This window comes from Spinacia oleracea, chromosome 1 (genome assembly GCF_020520425.1).
Source record: "Spinacia oleracea cultivar Varoflay chromosome 1, BTI_SOV_V1, whole genome shotgun sequence".
NCBI lineage: Eukaryota > Viridiplantae > Streptophyta > Magnoliopsida > Caryophyllales > Amaranthaceae > Spinacia > Spinacia oleracea.
In genome coordinates, this window is record NC_079487.1 from 62,989,459 (window position 1) to 63,009,482 (window position 20,024).

Below are 20,024 nucleotides of genomic sequence, written 5' to 3' on the forward strand. Positions count from 1 at the left end.
AAATTTCGTTATTTTAAACGTTTTTACGGTTTATTTTAAATGATAAATTTATAAACGAAAATTTATTTATTTTTCGTTAACGATATATTTTACGAGACTTTGTTTTAATTAAACATTTATATATTTAGTAATTTCCTAAAATAGCAATTAAAATTCAGAAATTTGCCTAATTTTGTGAAATGACCGAAATACCCCTAAGAAACACAATTTCCACTTCTCTTCTCTTCCTTCTCTTCACGTGCAAGAATGAAGAAATTTCTTCATTCCTCTCTTCCCTCATTTCAGTCCTTGTTCATGCCTTGCTCCCCAAGCACTCCAGCTTCTCTTTCACTCTACTTAAAACTATAAATTAAAGCAACAATCTGCCCCAATTCTTCATACAATCAACTCCAATTTCAATAACCAAACCAATTTCAAATTCAATTCAGTTGAAACCACCACCACCATCATCGGTGGCTGCCGCCACCAAAACCCCTGTCAATCACCACTATCACGGCTGCCTAGCATCACCTCGAGCATCCACCACCACTGAAGCCACCCCTTATTGCCCTCCTCTCCTCGCAGCCCCGCAACTCCCCTCCCCTGCCTTGCTCCTTCGCATCTACCGCACCACCCACGCCACACAACGACCACACTCCGGCCACCACATCACCTTCTAAACCTACCTCCACCTCACAATCCCCGGCGATAGGCTGCTGCGCCGCCCCGAGTTCGACCAGAAATACCCCTCCCCCTACTTTTTCCTCTGTTTCGTTCGACCACCCCCTTCCCTTTTTCCTTGCAGTTCCGCCACCGCAAAACCACATCACTGTCGCCTCCTCTCCGGCCTGGTTCCGTGCCTTTGCGCCGCCCATACCTCCGGTCACCACCTCCCTCTTTTCCTCCCTGCTCCTCCGCGTGCCCTCCTCCCCTGCTTCCCCTGTTCCTTCGTGTTCTGTTTCCCTCAAAGGAAACGAGTTCCAGTAATTGGAACTTTGTTTTGTTGCTCAAGTTAAGCCCACATTCCCTTGGCCCAAATTCCCAAAGTGAGTTTTGTTATTTTGCCCAATTATTTACCAATCTAATTATTTTGTAAAAATAAACGGTTACTTAAACATTTCAATTAAATAAATTCTTAATGATAATATTATAAATATATTTCGGCAGAGTTTTGGTTTAAATAATATTCGTATAAAATCGATTTATGAAATATGAATTTAGATTGAAATTTTGATTAATAATAACATTTTCGTTAAAACTATGAAATTATAATTCGTAAATTCAATTATTTATAAACTTATTATAAAGTATTAATTTTAAAATATTAATCGTTTAATTGAATGATTTAATATTGTGAAAGAAATCGAACTCGGAGCTCAGGAATAACGATCCATCGAACAGGAAGTATAAACTACGGTTGAGGTAACATCTATTGCTAACACCCACAATCCCCTTATGAAATGTGTTTTATGAGATTATGAAATATGTTTATAATGATATGTTTTTATAGGATTGTGGGATATGAAATATGTTTATAAGTGTGTTTTATGAATGATGATATTTAAATGTGTTTGTGAATGATTTTATAAGAATGATGTTTATGAGTTACGAATAAGATACGAAACATGATAAATAAAAGTGTAACCGGTTCTGGCAGTTAGTGGGGTTACTATTTCTAGGTCGTGCACGTACCGCCGTACCGCGGGACACCCAACAAGGGAGAGTGCTCCTTGAGGGTTACCGCAAGCTAAAAGAGAAACTATTTAGGTACGGGCGTATGTCCAACAAGGGAGAGTGCTCCTTGAGGACTATCGCAAGGTGGGAGACGTCCCGCAAGGCTAACCTGTCAGTTACCAAGTAAAAAGAAGGTTTTAAGAAAGATAATGGGAACTATCAAGGTTTCAAGTTATAAATGATGTTTTATTGCATTTATGAAAATGTTTTACTATGTTCTATTCTCCCTGATTGCAAAGTAAATAAAATGAATTGAAATGAGTTTACACTGTTAGGGTAGTATGTTACTGGGCCTCGGCTCACGATGTTGCTTTTGTTTTAGGTACGAAGAAGATCATGGGATGCCTTAGAGTGAGGATGCAACCATCAAATTCACGATCGATGTTTAGTAGAGACAATTATGTCATTAGTAATAAAGGGATGTATTAATTAAACTCTAAGTTTGATCTCATGATTTGAGTTAGATTTTAATACTAATATTAACCAAATGCTAAAAGTATTTATTATTAAAGTTTATTTAGTAATTGAAAAAGGTTATGTCGCCTTGTATTTTCCACGAGGGAAATACGGCAAGTGACGCTCCGACTAAATTAGGGTTTCCGCTGCAAATTAAAGATAATTAACCTAATTAATGGTGTTTAGAAGTCGGGGCGTTACAAAAGTAATACTCATATATTTTCTTTTTCTTTTCTTTTTTTCGTTTGCCTCGACAGCCCCCTCCCTGGAGCTGATTTTCAGCGCCCCGGGCTGGGGGTCGGAATTTCTGGCGTCTGGTCCTGGGCGTTGAAAGTGCGCCCCAGGCAGGACTTTCGTTTATTATTATTTTTCTGATCGTACCCGTTTTTTTGCAGATTTGGCTCATTGAACGACTTAGGCTCCTAGAAGCTCCTGCTGATCCTAAACATTATCGCCCTATAGCCTTGGGTAACCGAAAGTATTTGCACCAAGGCCAGGACGAGGCCGAGTTGGCCTCCTATTTTACTCATGGCATATGCTCTATTAAGTGGGTGGTACCGTGGTGGGGTTTGACTAATATGACGGGGGGTTCCGAGGCATTAGTTTATGTTTCTTTGTTGGGGCTATCTCGGCCCGTTTACATATTTCCTTACCGAGTCATGCGACAATACGGCTTAAGGCAGACCATCCCGTTTTCCGATACGGTACCACCTAAAGTAGCGGTCTTTTCCGAAGCACGGGTTCAAGCGTGGGCTAAGTATTATGGTGGCCTCCCGCGTTGGACCGTGGCTAGAGATGGCTTTGTGGGTCTTTCCGAAAACTACAAGTTGTGGATGAAGTCCGATGATAAGGCTGTGAGAACTAAGGCTCGAAATGAAGAGCCGGCTGAGCTTTTGATACCTCGAGGTAGGGCTAAGTATGAGAGCCGTGATACTGCTAATCCTCGCGACCATGGTATTAAGGCTGTAAAAGCTCGTCCTGATCGAAAGCGAAAGGAAGTTCCTCCCCGTTCCAGTTCTAGGCCTAAAAAGGTGCCTAACACGAAGGGGCCTGCCGTTCACAAAAGAAATGCAAGCTCTCGCGGAGATTGTCGCCGGAATAATGTATGGGTTAGGAAAGTTCAGCCCCTAGTAGAACCAGTGGCTAATCCAATTGATGTTGATAATCCTTCCCCTACCATTGTTTGTGCCCTTGAGGCTGAGCGGGCTATAGCTGTTCAAACTGAAAATGTTTCTGAGGCCTTGGCATCCTTGGAAGTTAGTGTCAAGGAGCCTGTTCTTATGGAGATTGATATAGGGACATCGCAGAAGCCTGTGGAGGTGGACCCTGCGAACATTGCCCTCTACAAAACTTTATTTGATGATCCGGAAGAACTCGAGTAGTGTAGTTCTTGTTAGGGTGTAGGTGCCCTTTATTTATTTCAGTTGTGTTTGTTTTTCATTCCTTAGCACTTTTTTGTTTTCCTTCTTATTTATTTTTAAATATTAATAAAGGCGTGATTTTATTTTTCTTGTTTTCCTTTTGCTTCTCTCTTTTTTTGCTCATTTCCAACATTTATGTACATTATATTTTTTTTTTTTTTGATTGGACCGAATCCATAAATAGGATTGCCTATGTATCCTTGTTAAATAACTTTAACTTAGAATCAGGTCGCGCGTAGTTCTTGCTAGAATAAATTCTAGGATGCCGAATTTGATAAGTATGTTCTGAGATGGAAACATATTATTCGAAACGGTAGAATAAGTGAACTTTATTATTATTTTAATCTGCTGCTTTGCCGTAAGCCAAAATTTGTTTTATTTTTTTGAGTACATGTATTTGCACAAAAACCTTTTCATGTGTTTTTTGGTACGTATATCTGAATACGTGCTGTACCCCCCCAAGTGTTCGTTATTTTTCCTTGTATGTGCGGATAAAATGACGAGCACTTCTGGGCAATGTTTGGCAAGCAGAGAGATTCAGCGCCCAGGCTGGGGCGTTAAAGATTTCGGCGCCCAGCTCTAGGCGTTGAAAATGATTCCTGGGGAGATTTCTTGGCGCGTTGCTTCACATGTTCTTGCGTTTATTTCTTTTTCTTTGTTTCATTTTACTTTTTATTCGTCATGAATCAATTTTGACACTATTTCGGAAGCTTTTTGGGCTGTTAGCGTTAGACGCATTTTCGTCTGGATTAATTTTTTCTCTTCGTGACTTGAAACGGCTTTGAAAATGGAGTCAGAGTGCGAAAGATATGAAGATCTTTGCCTAGGCTTTTTGGGTGGGTTGAAGTGCGTGTTGTTAATGATGGGGATGATGGGTTCATGTTTTATGAATTTTTTTTGTTGAGCAACATTTGCATTGTTTGATTTTTTTTTTTGTTTCTTTGGGTTGCACGGGTTTGACCTTTATGTCTTGGAAATATGAAGGGGATGGTGTGGTTTATTTTGTGGATTTTCGGGGATTGGTTTCGATGTCACGATTCAAGACCGAGTGGGCCTTGCTATTGGGCCTAAAGTGGGCCGCTTCCTTACATTTTTTGATTTTTATATTTGCAAGTATGATTAGTTCTTTATTTACCGTTAGAATAATATTTTAGGAGAAAATTTACGCCTTTATTAATTTGGAAAGTAAGGAAAACACACTGAATTAATCAATATTCTAAGGGTTCTTAGGACCATATCTAAAGCTTTATTCTTTCTATCATCTAAAGAACTACTAGGCGTTTTGCTAAAGTGCTCTCTACGGCTCAAGCCTTGGGTTTAGTCTCGTAGAACCTTGGTCCTTCGCCTGTACTCATTTTGAACTCTATTCCCTTTGAGTCGACCCACTGACATGTCTTCACCCATCCGTTCTCGGCCTCTTCTAGTGTTAATGTAGGAGCGATTAACCGATTTGGATCGAAACCTTCATCTTGTAGAGCTAGGGTAGTTATCACAGTCTCGTCCTCCATAGGCCTCGATTCGTTAAACAATGTCCATAGATCTTGGTTGTCCAATATTTCAGCTGTTTCAGTCTTGGTGAGGTGGGGTGCCTCATCCAAAGTATGACAATCATGGAAAATTTCAAATCCGGGTTTTAGCAGGCCATCCTGAACGAAGGGTTCAGGGAAGTCACAGCATGGGTGTTCTTCTCCTTCCCGGACAAACATACCGTTAAGGGTTCTTTGATATGGGGGAAGAAGGGGGCTTTGTTTTGTCTTGGCTGGCTTAAGGCGTAGCCTAGACAAGTGGTCAGCAATATCTTCCTCCGTTGGCTCATAGCCTAGGCCAAAGGGAGTAGATTTGTTGGGTAAGGGATGGAACATGTAGTTCTTCTTCCTTATGCCCAATGGAGTTCCCGGGAAATAGCCTTGAGCTAGCAATATTTTAGGGATGACCCGGGATGCACGCGGATATAGAAATGCTAAATTATAGTCCTCAATGACTTGGATGGCTTCATCCACTTGAAAACCGTAAAGGTCTTCTGCAGTTTCGGCCGTTCCAACCATAGTACAACTGACGTCGAGAGGAGGGGCACGTATTTCTAGAATTACCCCGTTATGGTTAAGTTTAACCATTTGGTGCAAGGTAGAAGCCACACCTCCTAAGTCGTGGAGCCAAGGGCGTCCTAAGAGGAGGTTGAAAGTGGGCTTGATGTCGATTATTTGAAACTCCGTGGTACGTGCCACAGGCCCGGTTTGTATTGTGAGGTTGATTTTTCCCAACATAGGCCTTCGAGAGTTATCATAAGCTCGTACCCCTTGTGTGGAGGTTTGGAAGTCATCGCTTCCTAGCCCCAAGCAATGGGCGGTTCGCAATGGGCAAACATTTACCGCTGAACCGTTATCTACGAGTGCTAGAGGGATGTTTTGTCCTTTGCATCCAACCACTAGATAGAGGGCCTTCTTGTGGGCGCCTCCTTCTTTAGGTAAGTCTTTGTCAGTAAAAATTATTGCTTTTTCCTCAACATCTCTTGTGACGTGGTTAACCAACGAGTCAGGTGTGATATCCGTAGGGACTGAGATGAGGTCAAGTTAGCGAATAAGTTTTTCACGATGTTCCTTTGAAGTGCACATGAGATCCCAGATGGTAATCTCGGCTTTAGTTCTTTTTAGTTGCTTCAAGAGAGGATTTTCGATGACTTCTGCGACGGTGGTGTGCCGTATTTTTTCAGGAGTCTGTCTGACTGGGATGTCGTCCCCGGGAGGTGGGCGAATATCCTGTTGGTATACCCTTCCGGACCGAGTGAGATTGTCAACTTCGGACTCTTGAGGGGTGGTGTCGATGGGAGCATACCCGGGCCAAGTTTCAGTAAAGAGGTCCTGGCCCGATACTTGAGACAGGTAGACATCTTCAGCATCATCATCCCACACACCGCACACTTCTCTCTCGATTTGATCCCTAGGGACCATGGCGAGTGGTGCACCTTGAGGCGTAATATACACCGTAGGGTCAAAGTTCTTATTTTCTGGTTGATCGAGAGAGATGTTTCAAGAACCGAGTGGGCTCTTATTTTTGTTGGGTTTGCCAATGTTAGGGAGAGGTATTACTTCATCCTCTATCATATCCTGGATCATGTTTTTTAGATTCCAGCAGTTTTCAGTATCATGCCCATTTCCTTGATGGAATTTGCAATAGGTGCCCTCGACCCAATATTTGTTTTTGAATGAAGGGTCGTGTGTGGGGCCCTATGGGCCTTAGCTTTCCTTGATTGGTTAGTCTTTGGAAGGCTTGTACCAGAGTCGACCCGAGTGGGGCAAACTTTCGATCTCGGGTCCACCTTCCAGGGCTCCTTCGGGTTGGGGTTTCTTCTACGGCGTGGACCTCTTGGGTTTGAGGCGTGTGGCCTCTGTTGTAGGTGTTACTTTTGTATGCAGGCTTGCTTTGTATTTTTTTTGCGAGGTCATCCTCGATCTTTATTCCTACATCATAAACCCTTTTGAAGGTATCAAGGCCCAAGTACCTAAGGTTTTGTTTATAAGCTGGGTCTAGGTTGTCAATGAATTTTTGGACCAGTTCAGTTTCAGGAGGCCTATTGATTAGTTGGGCCGCTTGGTCTCTCCATCTAGCAAAATAGGTCGTGAAACCTTCATTTTTCTTTTGGAAGAGGACTTTCAACTCGCGCATGGTGACTTGAAAATCCATGTTTGACGAGTATTGCTTGACGAAGACATTGACAAAGTCCTCCCAAGTGGGGAAGAGCTTAGGGTCCTGGTGGTAGTACCATTTGAGTGGCACAGGTTCCAAGGACAAAGGAAAAGCAGGCAAACACATGGACTTGTCCACACCTTTCAAGTTCATGGCATTCACAAAGCTCAAGAGATGATCACGGGGATTGTCCGTGGCTTTGAGCTTTGGTAAGTCAGATGAGCTGAACTTTTCCGGTAGTTTGCCGAGAAAAGGTTTAGGATCGAGGGAGAAATGCTTGCTCCCCATGGTTTGCTGCAGAACCATTTTTTCGATCTTCTTCTCGTTATCGAGGTCATTTTTGGCTTACGCAGCTGCTAAGGATTAGTTTTCCATTTTCAATTGATTCATAAGTTGGGTCATTTGGACCATTTGGTCTCGTAATTCTTCCATGGAAGTGTTTGAGGGTGCGAATCGAGGTTGGAGAGGCGGAGATCCTTGAAAGGGGGAATGACGGATGGAGCTTGGAGTTACTAGACCTTGTGTTGGTGATGTAGCTTCGAGACGCACAAACCTTTGATTTTCAGATCGACGCCAAGTGGCAAAACCAGCCCTATGCATAAGACAAGCTAAAGTTTAGGCCCAAAGTTAAGCATTACTTAGTCTAGACTTCTGACTCTTTCTACTGGTTTTCTATTCTCACTTTTGTTGGTACACTTTTGGCTCTTCTTTTGGTCATTCTTTGGATTTTCGAAACATTTGCCCGTGTGACTTTCAAAGTTATTTTAATTAGCATGCTCGGTTTTGGTGCCGAACATTGTCATCATAGGAGGCCTAATGACGACACACGGAGTTGTTTATTTTATAAGTCGTTCTTAGAACCGAGTGCCTTTTTCCATACGTCCTCGTAGCAAATTTGTTACGAATTTTTTTTTGCTACGTATACTTTATGCGCGGGTATCGAGGCTGCTGTGCCTGACCAAAAGGCCAGGCAGCAACTTCAGCGCCCAACTCTGGGAGTTGAAAATGATTGGCGCCCAGCCAGGGGCGCTGAAAATGCGTCCCTGACTGGTACTCGTATTCTGTTCGCGTATCCTTTTTTCGTATATACGACTTAATTTTGCGTGCTCGTCTAATAACGTCCTTTACGCGTTGTGCAGCTTTGTGGGATCCGTTACAGGCTGTCCTAGGCGTCGCTTATTTTTGTGGCGATCGCCCGGGGCTATGGAACACGTATTTTGGTATAACTCTTTGGCCAATTGGTGTTTATGAATGTTTGGGCAATTTTTAGGGTCGTTGGTTTTCTAGTATCATTTGTCACACACAACCACATAATTCGCTACACATAACTAACATTACAACATGAAGCAAAATAATATGTCACGTAGTTTATGATAGGCTTCTATGGGTAATATTTGCGCCGGCTTGGTACCTCTTCTATCGTCGATCCAACACATGCCCCGGTCGAGGTAGTGCATTCACGAGCGAATTTCGTCCCAAGAGACCAATCACGATGTAAGCCAAGGGGGTATGCACCAATGAGAGGGACCTAGTGGGCGAGCGACTGGGTTTGGGACAGGTGTACTACTAGCGAAAGTGCCGAGTGGATAACATTCGAAGCGTATGCACCCCCCGGGTGGCGATGGGTATCCTTATTCCCAACTCCCGAGATGAAACACGCCAAGGGAGCCAAGATTCGTTATGCGGTTCTGTCCGTTCACATTAATATGCTGATTTTCAGGTTGTCCCAACTTGATAGGGAAATAAACGCGGGGTAGGATCGTTTCACCCTACGGCTATTTTGATTACCTACGAGCACGAGTATTTCATTAACATCCCTAGCGGAGTCGCCACTGTGAGGGGGTCGAAAAAGCACGAGGCTAATGCGTGACCTCGTCCCTCGTGGGCGTGACGTTGTCAGATCAAGTGTAATTGGATTTCCTTTGAGTTACACCCAATCGACTAGTAATATAGGAGTCGCCATTTAGTTTTTAACGACAATGAGAAAAAAAACTGACAAAACCCGGTTATCGTGACATAAAGGGAGTGCAATTATGTTCGACCACGACGACCATAGGTTCCCTTGTGATCCCTGGTGTGGGGATCGCTCAACGTACACCCGCAGGGCAGAGATTGAGAGTTCGGGGGACTGTAGCTACCGAGAGGAGTGCTCATCGATAATACTCCAGAGGCAGGTTATCCTTACTAGCTTAGCATAAATAATTGAAGGGACATGCGTTAAACTATTAAACTATTCTGAATTGATTTTAGCAATATGTAACACATAACACTAAATCGATCGTGACTATCTTATTTAGATTGATTTAAGGTACCTAGCATGATAATTCAATTGTCCAAGGTATTATCTTATTAGGCGTGATAGATCAATCAAGTTAATAGTTTGACAATTTTATAAAAGGGTGATAAAAGCGATTAAATCATATGAGGGACACATTACAACGCATCCTTGAGAGGTGCGTTGTGGTTCTTAGAAAACTAACCACTTGGCTTTGGTATTTCTCCTTTTATTTAACGAATCTCGGGTTTCTAAGCAATGTTCCAGTATTTAGGCTTAATTCATCAAGCTACAAGGGGCAGGACGCGTTCTGTTCGACTTTTGGGTCGATTGCGACAGAACGCCGGATCAATTTCGCAGCGTGAGGCTTAGGCTTAAGGCTAGAGTCAATACTCAGGTTATGGAATTGTGTCTTTTTCACGTCGATTTTAGGCTGTATTTATAGGAAAAGGGTGTGTGGAAAGATAGATTTTAAGATACGAATCCAAAAAGAACCCGGAGATAAAACGGCCCCAGGCATTTTCAGCGCCCAGATCCAGGCGTTGAAAATGGGATCTGGGCCGAGTTCTATGTCAGATTTGGACTCTTAGAATACGGAGCTTTTGAGATTTATCCGAGTATTTTAGTGCGTATTAACTTATGACGGAATGCGTCTGGGCCCGTTACGAACTATAGGTTCGTTAGGAATTTAATTAATACGTAACTCTTATTTTCGAATTATACCAGGAATGCAAATTCTATCTCTTTTAGGATTTATGTTGGAGTGCAACACCTAATTCTGACAGGTTTCTATCTTTTATGACTTTGCCACTTTTAACAACTACCTTTTACGGCAGTTACTATTCTTAGCAGGTTTTTATAAATAGCAGTTTTGGCTGAAATGAAAGGGTGATTGAGATTCGTTATTTTATAGGAGATGCGTTGCCAAGTGGAGATTTATGTTCTCATCATCGAACCTTTCATTTTCGGTAATGGGGACAAAAGTAGGTGTCTACACCACCTTATCAATAAAATTACTTTGGCTTAGTCCAATCCAAAATGTATTGTGCCTCTCCTAAGTGTTTCATTGAGAAACACTTTCCAAGCCAAGTCTTTACAGACTCCAGCATTGGAATGTCATATTTCCGGTAATATTTCCGATTCCGACAATATTTCCGATTTTGAAAATATTTTCGTTTCCTGGAATATTTCTTATTCCGGTAATATTTCTATTTCCGATAATATTTCCGACACTAACCATATTTTCGTTTCCAGCAATATCTTCGACTTCGATGATATTTATATTTCCGTTATGAACCGTATTTCCGTTTCCGGTAATATCTTCATTTCCGGCAAATATTCTTTCTTTTCCTTTTGGCAGTTTGCTTAGCTCCCATTGAAACCAACATCCGTCATTTCCGAATATCCATAATTAGAGTATTTGCTGAATATAATATTCACCTAAATACTTGTTTCGTTAACGTACTATTTGTATGACCCTACGGGTTTAGTCAAGAGTAAGATATGGTATTAATGACATTAATTCCACTTTAACTGAAGCGGCCTCTAGCTAGGCATTCAGATCACTTGATCTCACTAAATAATTAACTTGCTATTAATACTGAACCGCATTTATTAGACTTAGCATTAAATGAATTAAATGCAGACTTGGACCAAGGGCATTATTCCCTTCAAAGAGGACACCAGTCCATCTGTCCGGCTGAACCTTTGTTCTATGTGATCTACAAGGGGCAATAACGTCTTAAGGAACTACACCCACTAACTTTTCCAAAGGCCTTGGAGGTTATTCATCTTGTACTTCTTCCAAAGAGTTCTCGATTCGTTTTTCACCTCGAATCTCTTCGAGGTCTATTATTCTCCAACTTGTGATTTTGGAAATGTGATTTCTTTTCAAAAAGACAACGTCACGAGAAACGAATACTTTATTCTCTGACTTATTGTAGAAGTAATACCATTAGTTTCTTTTGGAGAACCAACGAAGAAACATTTTTCATATTTTGGTGCTAGCTTGTCCGAAATTAATCGCTTGACATATGCTTCGTAAACCAAAATTTTGAGAAAATACAACTTTGGCAGTTTCCTAGTCCGTAATTCATATGGAGTATTTTTAATAGCTTTTGACGGAAATAAATTCAGTGTGAGTGATGTTATTTTCAACGCATGTCCCCAAATTTGTAAAGTAAGTTAGGCTTGACCCATCATTGACCTTACCATATCGAGTAAGGTCCAGCTTATTTTTCCGTTCCGACACACCATTTCATTGAGGTGTCCTCGGAGTAGTCAATTCAGAAAGAATGCCACATTCCTTAAGATGGTGATCAAACTCATGGATAAGATATTCACCTCCTCAATCCGATCTTAGAGCTTTGGTTTTCTTGTTAAGTTGGTTCTCTACTTCATTTTGAAATTCTCAGAAGTTCTCAAACGATTCAGACTTGTGTTTCATTAAGTAAACATAGCCATATCTACTAAAATTGTCCGTAATTGTTATGAAGTAACTGAAATGACCTCTAATTTCGATCTCATAGGCCCACAAATGCCCGTATGTATTTGTCCTAATAGTTTGCTTGCTCTTTCTCCTATCATTGAGAAAGGTTTCTTTGACATTTTTCCAAGTAAACATGATTTGCATTGATCAATTTTCTCCAAGTCGAATGATTCTAAAAGTCCCTTCTTTAGAAGTCGTTCTATGCGCTTTATGTTTATTTGGCCTAATCGACAATGCCACATATATATATGAGATCCTGATCACCAGTTTTAGCCTTTTTGGTATTTATGTTAAATATTAGTTTGTTTGTATCAAGAACATATAGACCATTCTCTTGTTGTGCAGAACCATAAAACATGTCATTCAAGGAAAAATAACAACTATTATCTTTAAATTGAAAACTAAAACCTTTTGAATCCAAACTTGAAACGGAAATTATGTTTGATCTTGTGATATTAGGAACATAGTAACAGTTATCAAGTTCCAAAACAAAACCACTAGGAAAAGATAAAAAATAAGATCCTACGGCTAATGCAGTAATCCGTGCTCTATTTCTTACGCGTAGATCCATCTCGCCTTTATCAAGCCTTCTACTTCTCCTTAGTCCCTGTGAATTGGAACATAAGTGTGAGCCACAACCAGTATCCAATACACAAGAAGTAGAATTTGCAAGATTACATGTATAGCATGGATACCTGAAGTAGAAGCAACTTTTCCGTTCTTCTAATCTTCCTTTCTCTTTGTGCAATCTCTCTTGTAATGACCAATTTCATCACAATAGAAGAATTGTGCTGAGAAGTAGAAGTATTCTACTTCATCTTCCTCTTGGAAGGCACCACTTGCCCTCCTGCAGTGGATAAAGATCCATGCAGCCTTTCCTCTCTCCCCCTTACTTACTTTCTTGAATTTCATGCATTTTACAATCAATGGTTCATACTTAAGCTTTTCAAGGAACAGTTCGTACTCTACAAGCATTTCTAGCAGTTCACTGTGTGTGTTCTCTTTCTGATTAAAGAGATATTGGATCTTGAATCTCTCGTAGTCCTTATGAAGAGAGTTTAGCATAAAAGCTATATCTATTGGCTCTTTTATGGAACCACCAAGCATCTTAATGCGATTAAACAGTCCAACCATTGTGTTCACATGAGACCTAATTCGTGTGTTCTTATCCATCTTGGCCTTAAAAATATGTTTCTATGCCTCATAAAGTTCGACCTTAAGACACGTGTCTAGTGCAGTAGTGAGCTTGAGATTGCTCATTGAATCAGCCAATTCATCAACCTTATTGCCAATAGTATAACCATTGGGTTAATAATCCACACGACACCTATCTCTGAGTTTCCTTAGGAGTGCATAAGGTTCATAAATACTGAACCTCTCTCTCCATTCTGAAGGAATAGAGTCTAGGATGAGTTCCGAGACAAGGCACTTAAGAATAGCCCAACTTCTATGCCGTTCTGGAGTCATATCCTTTGCATAATAGCTAGGGAAAGGATGCTTGACAACATAGTCCATGTCGTTAGCTTTCAAAACTTTGATAAGTTTCCTTTCCCATTCAAGAAAGTTAGTCAAGCTGATGAGTGACATTTATGTCACTCTTAGTGTAGTATTTTTGCTTCTTTTTCTTCTTGATTTTTCTTTTTTTTTTCTCCCTTTTGTGTTTGTTTTAGTCCCCCTTGCCTTTCCTTGCTTAATTGACTCGGTTACTCCCAATTACTGTCCCTTTTTCTTGTTTTTCTCATTTTCGGCAAGCTTTTAATTTTCACGGATATGTTAATGCGTAGGGAAATAGATAAATGGACGGGAAAGTCAATGGAAGTTAGCATCCCACCATGGAAAATTCAAAGTAAAAAAAGGAGTCATGTAGTCAAGAGCTCAAGATGTTCGATCGAACCCTTGAAAATGTTTGACCGAACCAAAGTAGACACAGTGAAGCAACGAAGCCCAGAAGTTCGGCCGAACCAAGCTGCAGGTTCGGCCGAACTCCCTCAGGTTCGGCCGAACATGTCTAAAATTTCGGTCGAACCACAAGCTTGGAGGAGCCCCTGATCTTGTTGATGTTTGGTCGATCCCACCTTAGATTCGGCCGAACCTACCCCCATGTTTGGCCGAACCCTACCTCAAGTGTGGGAGAACTGAAGTTATGAAGAGTTCCTGATCCTTGCCGAGTTCGGACGAACATGCTACAGGTTTGGCCGAACCGAAGGGTAGGTTTGGCCAAACTCCTTCATAGTTCTGGCGAACCTACTGCAAGCGCTGGCTTCTTTCCACGGGACTATTTAAAGTTTTTTAGGAAAAAATTTTATTATCTTAGTTTTGAACAAAAATAGTCATAATTTATTTTGGAGAGAGAAAGTAAGGAACTCATTGATTGCTCATTTGTGATTAGGATTCTCCCTAATCTTAGATTGAAGCTTCATTGTAAAATTCTTTGACTATTTGGAAATTAAAACATGATACTATTTAATACATCATGTTGAAACTTATGGTCATCTCCATGAGTGAGTAGTTTCCTATCTAGGGGTTTCGGTGTAGCTTAGGGTTTCCATGTTTGGGGGTTTAAGGTAGAGTTTATTAGTTCTTGCAATTAAACGCATTAGTTGTGGGGTTTACTCGTTTCTTGCTTGGTTAGACGTAACTTTGCTTGGTCAATGGAATACGATGCATTGACTAGGCAAGGAAATGTAAATCCTTGCGTTGCATGATTTCTGTTGAATTTCTTTTGGTTGACTCTCTAGTTTTGGGTTAGTGCAGGAGCATGATTCATTATCTTGTGAGTATTTTAAAACATCGATTCCCTTTTCAATTTGTCTTTGCAAGTCTAGTTAGTTCTTAAATCCTTAATCCCCTATTGCACGTACCCCTTGGTGAACCCCAAACCCCTAGTGCCTCTAATCATTGTTTCCCGTTTTAATCATTTAGTTTGCATTCTTTTTTTCAACAAACAACCCCTCTTCGAACTAGCTTATGTTAGCACTTTTAGCTACGAAACCCGTAATTCTCCGTGGATATCGACCCTTGCTTGCCACTCTACTTGTTTCTAGTGGTTAATTTAGGTATTTAGATTGATTTAGGTAAGACTAGCAGCGACCTAGTTTTTCCCTTTATCCTTCACGGGCAAGATCATTGGGGGTACTATGCAAGGGCTAATTATGATGTGAACGTGAGGAACAACCTCATTGAGTCGTAGTTGAACTACCCCAACCACCCGCCCCAAGAAGGGCCCATTCCTAGCTCGTTGGGGGGGGGGGAAGATGGCGCACCACTTAAATATCCTTATTATAGTGGCCGTGTCCCCTCCTAGGAGAGATTTCCATCTCTCCCTCCCTATGACTGGGCTAGGCCGGGCGGTGCCGACTTTGCGTATGATCCAGCATGCCCCGATGCTTACATGCCCCGATCTGAAAATTGGGGGACATGTTGGGGAACATACCAAGCACCATCTATGCCGGTGTGTCCCACCTCCCCAAGATATTATTGGCCACCTTACACCACCGCCTTTGGCCCCGATGTAGATGGCCAATATAATTTCAACTCGACCCCGTCTAATTATGCTAGTTCCTATGATCCTTCGGGCATCTATTATCCTTACCAACCTACTTCACAAGAGGATGGTGAAAACGATATAGATGATGCTTGAGCCTTCCCCCCCCCCCCCCCCTCCCCCAAATTTATATCTTGATTAGACTATGTTGCTCGAGGAAGAGCAAAGCGTTAGCTCGGGGGAAGATTGATTTGGGTGCAAGTGGTAGGGTTGGAAGGGGTAGCTTTTGTTGGTAGTTGATATTGCTTGTTGTTGGTGCCCTTGATGGTTGGTGTTGGTTGTTATTTTTCGCTTGTTTTTGTCTTGATGTGAATATGATTGGTGCATGCTTGATTGTGTTGGTATATGCTTCATTAATATCCCTTGGTGGGTGATCGTTCCCAATTCTAAAAATCCAAATCGACTACCAATTTTTCACCATTAGTTTCCTTTCCTAATTTTTATTCTTAATTTTTTCCAATTTCCTTTATCAAAATTTTTAAAATATTACAAAATATTTTGGTTTTTAATTTTTGTTGATTTCTTTTTCTTATTTAACTTCCGTAGTTTTTCTATATAAAAATAAATAAATAAATAAATAAAGGTCTTTTATTATTACTGAATAAACGGTCAAATTGCCTAAGGACGGCGCTCAATGATGAAATATAATGTGGTTCCCTTTCTAGACCTTTGTGGGAATTAGTAGGAGTCGTTCTCGGAGAAACGTATGCTAGAGTTAGTGTGCTTTAGGAGTTTCTTAATCTCTATTGCTTCTTGTTCCACTAAAGTTAGCCTTCAAACATGCAATTACTATCTAGCCTAAAAATGGTCTAATTCGCTCATAATTGGATAAGAGTAATCCTTTTGTGGTCCTGTAAGCCCCTAACGGTACTCATCTTTCCCGCCAAAGTGAAACTCCATAAGTGACTTTAGTTCTATCTTTGTTTTATTCAATAAGTGGCATCATAAGCCACAAGTGCACTATTCATTTTATTTGCTCAAATAAAGTTTTCTATTGTAAGGAGAAAAAAAATTCCCATAATAAGGAAAAAAAAGAGCCAAAAACAGTTAAAAAAGGCGTGAAAGAAAAGAAAAAAAGAAAAAAAAAGAGAGAAAGTCCAATAAGAGGTCAATTTGTGGATGCCTCCCACGCTTAGCTTGTAATGGTAAATGTCTTAAGATGAGGGAAGGAAAAGGGGTTTATTCGTGCATTTAGGGGAGGTGGGCCATTATTTTGAATTCTTTTAGCCTAAGAAGAGCTTATAAAACCTTTTCAATGGCTAGATGTGCTCTAATGTACCAAGTTAAAGTGCCGATAGTAGTTTTCTCTAGGAATCAAGATTAATTCTCACCTCTACCCCTAATCTTGGCATACGTTTGGAGAAAATTTTCCGAAAATTCACTCAATTGTCTTAATTTGTGGACCATTTCCGTGATGGGTTGACTTGGGCACGATCGTGTAATTTAATTGTATTTATTTCTCTTTTCATTTGAGTTATGGGTGAAACTCGAACAAAACCCTTGCGAGATCTCATTCGCCCTCTAGAATGACTTAGGGGTTTAAAGAGCTTATTGCATGTGCTTAAATGCAATTTTAATTCTTACGAAAGTGAGTTAGTGTATATTCTCATCCTTGATCTTCCTCATTTTTGTTTGTTTGGATAAAGCCTCATTTTGTCTCCCATATTTCTCTTTATTTTGCTTTAGGGCAAGAAAAAACCTAGCTTGGGGGAGTTTGATGAGTAACATTAATGTCACTCATAGGGTAGTATTTTTGCTTCTTTTTCTTCTTGATTTTGTTTGTTTTTCTCCCTTTTGTGTTCGTTTTACTTCCCCTCGCCTTTCCTTGCTTGGTTGACTCGGCTACTCCCAACAAAGGTCCCTTTTCCTTGGTTTTCTCCTTTTTCAGCAAGCTTTTTCTTTTCACGGGTGTGTTAATGTGTAGGATAATATAGGTAAAGCAAACGAGAAATTCTACAGAAGTTTGCATCCCACCAAGGAAATTCGAAGTGAAAAAAGGAGTCATGAAGTCAAGAGCTCAAGATGTTCGGTCGAACCCTTAAAGAAGTTCGGACGAAACAAAGCAGACTCAGTGAAGCAACGAAGCCCAGAAGTTCGGCCGAACCAAGCTGAAGGTTCGGCTGAACTCCCTCAGGTTCGGCCGAACATGCCTAAAATTTCGGTCGAACCCCATGTTTGGAGGAGCCCCTGATCTTGTTGATGTTCAATCGAACCTTCCCCCATGTTCGGCCGAACCCTCCCTCTAGTTTCGGAGAACTGAAGTTATGACTTGAAAATAAATATAGAGTTTATAAATGCGGTAGAAAAAATAATTTCTCAAACTCAATACCATGATAACTTCTCCCGCAAGTTATCTCTTCAAACCAGTTATTCAAAATCGACTCTACAACAACCCAAGTGCAATGATGGGTCATCAAAGGGTCATTAAGGCAAAGGCCATAACTGAAGGAAACATGAAGCACGAAGTCAGCGAAACCTGAGTACGAACAAGCTAGAATGAAATCCTATTCTATCATGCTTCACTCAACAATATAATAATACACATGCAAAAGCCATTAAATAAACAAGTAATCATGGAGACAAGACTCGACACTTGACACGACTCTTGACTCGCAGATTAATTAAGAATTAGCTACGAACGGGTAAAAGAAAATATCCATAAAAGGAAAAGAAAAGGTGTTGGGAGAAAACCACACACCAAATTAATAAATATCGGGCCATACCGACTGTCGGACCATACCGACGGAATTCCCGCGCTTAAAAAAAAGAATGAAACAACGTCTTGTATTATTCAAGGAGTACAAGTTTTCCGGCAAGACTCCCCCATTGTTCATACTCAAGGTATATCCAAGAGTTTTGAAGCTCGTTATGGTTGCACTTTACGTTAATTAGTATTTTATGCACAAGGTGAGCTCAAGACACAACAACAAGTCACAAAATACAAGCAACCAAACAATGACACTTCATTTTAATCCTTTAGGACATGTGATCAAGCATAGGACTCAAGTGATATTACTCCCATTGTTCCTTCTCAATATACTATTGAGATAACCTGACATTGCCAGTTAACAAGCGGGGTGTGATTTCTAGTGAGTCGTGATTCGCACAGTGGCCCCCGTACTTCGCCTTAATGACCCTATGATGATCCATCATTGCATTTGCGTTGTTGGGGAGTAGATTCTAATAAAAAAGGTTTGTAGAGATAACTTGCGGGAGAAGTTATCATGGGATTCGTGTTTGAGAGTTTATTTTCTCTTCCGTATTTTATAAACTCTATTTAATTTCTAGTCATGACTACTACTTAATTTATTTAGACTATAGTTAATGGATTTTAAATTATTTAATACTTTGTTTTGGGCCTTGATGGTTCCAAGTTGTTTTAATGACCATTAACTATTTAATCCGTTTTGAAAGTTAGTTAAATTCCGCTGCGTAATTCTGGTGCCTTAACCGTTATCACGGTGGCGGTAATATCATGGTAATTCCTTCGTTTTAAGTTGGAAAATGTTTTATAAAAAGCAAGGAATTTTTAGGGTGTTACACTACATGTAAAATTTCATTGAAGAAATAACATTAAATCCCTTTGCGATAATCATTAAACTTAAATACGCAACATAGAATTAAGGATAACGAAGAGAAATCTAAAGCTTTTATTATTTCAATGAAAGAATTCTACATCCTTTGGATCATACTTTATTCGCTAAACCATAGTATAATGAATTACTAAAACCATAGATAGTAGCTTTGCTACTTTATTATTCAATCAAAAATAAATGAATACTAACTATTACAATACTCAAATGCTAAAGGCATTACGACGATCATTCCTTTCGTTGTAGTGCTCTGGGGTGAAATCTTGATCTTCAGGATCATCTATGTCTTCTTTAGGATCAGAATCATACTCCATATATTCATCAATTTTTTGTAGCACACTATTCACTTCATCATTAGCTTCAGGCTCATCCTCAGTACACTAGTAGAAAAACATTTAATAGAGGCGTCACTTTTATAGATTAGCGGCGTATTTAGCGTAGCAGCAAATGGGATGGCAGCAAATGAATAGGTATTCATTTGCGGCGCCAAAAAACGCCTCAAAACAATAATTTATTGGAGGCGTTTTTTGATTAAACACCTCAAAGAAATATTGTATTTAGTATAATTTCTTCCTAAAGACGCCTCAAATGAATATGGTATTTGCAAAGTTAACTTCTTAAAAACGCCTCAAATAAGCAGTACTTTTTCAAAAAAAAATCAGAAATGTTGGCAAGTTCTTGATTACTAATTATTGTTATGTTGCAATAGTTAAAGTATATAAACATAGGCCCAAAAGAACATAAAGAGTGTTTATAATGATAAATCATCAACTAATCCGTACACAAACCAAAATTTTCAAAACTACTTCACGACAAAACCCCGTAACACTTCCTAAACAGCTTCCCCAAA

General features: G+C 40.2%; 1 long non-coding RNA gene across 1 annotated transcript; it reads left to right on the forward strand.

The window, feature by feature from the left end:
• The first annotated feature begins 733 nt into the window (after nucleotides 1–733).
• Nucleotides 734–2,357, forward strand: LOC130465907 (uncharacterized). The gene is made up of 3 exons (XR_008925925.1): nucleotides 734–1,025; nucleotides 1,340–1,401; nucleotides 2,036–2,357. It is a non-coding gene; the product is annotated as an uncharacterized lncRNA (long non-coding RNA).
• The last annotated feature ends 17,667 nt before the right edge of the window (nucleotides 2,358–20,024 follow it).